The sequence below is a fragment of the Triticum aestivum genome, chromosome 6D, assembly GCF_018294505.1.
Source record: "Triticum aestivum cultivar Chinese Spring chromosome 6D, IWGSC CS RefSeq v2.1, whole genome shotgun sequence".
Taxonomy (NCBI): domain Eukaryota; kingdom Viridiplantae; phylum Streptophyta; class Magnoliopsida; order Poales; family Poaceae; genus Triticum; species Triticum aestivum.
Genome location: NC_057811.1, coordinates 472,426,626 through 472,428,619, shown reverse-complemented (window position 1 = coordinate 472,428,619; position 1,994 = coordinate 472,426,626). Strand labels below are relative to the sequence as shown.

Genomic DNA, 1,994 nt, shown 5'->3' with positions numbered 1-1,994 from the left:
AAAAAGTGAAACATAAATGCCAATTAGATGAAGAAGGAAATACAAATCAGAAGAAAAGTGAAAAGGAAAAAAATAAATAGAATGAAAAAACATAAAGAAGGAAACTGGCAGATGGGTCAGGCCATCACTGTGCGACACTCGATCTGGTCTAGTTTAGTACCACCTCGCTAGCGAGAGAGGCGGAGGTGGGAGAGCTGGTGTATATAACTAGCCCACGGAGCACTAGTGCAACTTAAATACCTAGACGGGGTTTACGACTGATCAAGAAGGGTCGTGGCCTAGATCAATGGCTCACATTGCACTTGGCGAGCATGTTGGTCTATCATCTCCCCAATTGGGAGAATGGACGTCAAAATTTATGGTAGAGGGGGTATGCGCTCGCGCGGCCCCTGCCAATCCATCAAAATTAAACTTTAGAATTTGATCATTGCACCTATGCACGTTTTCAAGTTGCTTCTACTTGGTCAAGCAAGTATACATGGTATTTTTTTGCTATTAAAAGTTTTGCAATGCCAAGAATTTCCAAAACATACAACTCTATGTGAGTGTGGCCACATGAATTTTGTAGCCAGCCAATATTTGGGCCAATACCAAACTTTGGCACTAAACCAAGCAAGTTTTCAATGCTATATTGAATAGCGGTATTACAAATCTGATTTGATTCATCATATTCCTTGCGAAGAAATCTTCAAAACAAGGCAAGACCCTAAACTGTTATAAATAGGTGGTAAGCTTAATCACGGGCTTGCGATGTGACCAGTAACTTACGGGAAGCAATACCATTCTTCAGCTAGGCAACATTCGCTAAAAGAGGCAACGAGAACTATGAAGAGTAGAATTTTTTCCACACAAAAATGAAATTTTATTCCGATTCATGCGAAGATCAAACAATCCGTAGTCAATTTATTTGGCAACTAGCGAATGAAGTTCATGCTTTTCAAATAGGGTGGACCACTGATGGAGCTGACAGACGGAGGACATGACACGCTCCCGTGCTCTCACTGTGAGTGAAATATGGCGTCTCGCTTCACATAAGCAGTCGCACGGGCTTCCACCATAACCAACCGCCCCCACATAAAACCACACGTGAAATTGTGAAAATACTCCACTAATCCAGCGCTCCTCCTCCAAAGCACTTCTCCACCCTTCCTCCCACTCTCATAACCCCCTTCATCCTTTCTTTTCAAAATCATCGCACCACACATGCGTCGGTCCCTTTGAGCCATTCCAAATCCCTCACCGCCATCTCCCCTTGTTCTCCAATTCCCGGACCCTGGGCCCCTCCTGCCGCTCGCTATGACCCATGCCCGCCCAATGTTTGACCGAAGGCCGGCCAGGTGGTGGAGAAGATGTATGTGGTGAAGGGCGGTGTGTGGTTGGAGGTGGTGCACTTCGACAAGATCACGACATGTCTCAAGAAGCTCGCGTACGACCTCAACCAGAACCACTACGATCCCGCGCTTGTCGGGTAGAAGGTATGCGCATGCATCTACAGGGGCGTCACCACCTCGCAGCTCGATGAGATCGCTGCCAACATCATCACTGCCATGAACGCCTCCCACCCCGGTAACCAAATTCCCCCTCTCCTCTACTTGTAACGCCCGGATAATTAGGCTATAGTAACCCCACGTTAATGATGCCATCTCACCTCAGATTACTGTTGATAATCTCGCGTTAGTTCGTAACGATTCATATTCAAAATTTGAATTTAAGTTAAACAATTAAAGTTTTCAAAAGTCAAAACTAAATTGTTCCTAATGTGTCAAATAATCCTTCGTAAATGTTGGTGGATAAATTATCTTTTAATAAAATATTTAAATGCACTAAAGTAATAGAAATGACAGCAAAAACAATTAATTAGACGCCTTTATAAAGTTATAATAATAAAACTAAATTAGTAGTGTGCCAAAATAATTGTGGCAGTGGACTGATTAGCAATACTAATTTAGGTGCTGACTGGGTATTTTATAAAACTAAAATAAAAGAAACTTCAA

General features: G+C 42.9%; 1 non-coding gene across 1 annotated transcript; it reads left to right on the top strand.

Moving 5' to 3' along the window:
* Nucleotides 1-232: 232 nt before the first annotated feature.
* On the top strand, nucleotides 233-393 carry LOC123146713 (U1 spliceosomal RNA). The gene has a single exon (XR_006472906.1). It is a non-coding gene; the product is annotated as a U1 spliceosomal RNA (small nuclear RNA).
* Nucleotides 394-1,994: the final 1,601 nt, after the last annotated feature.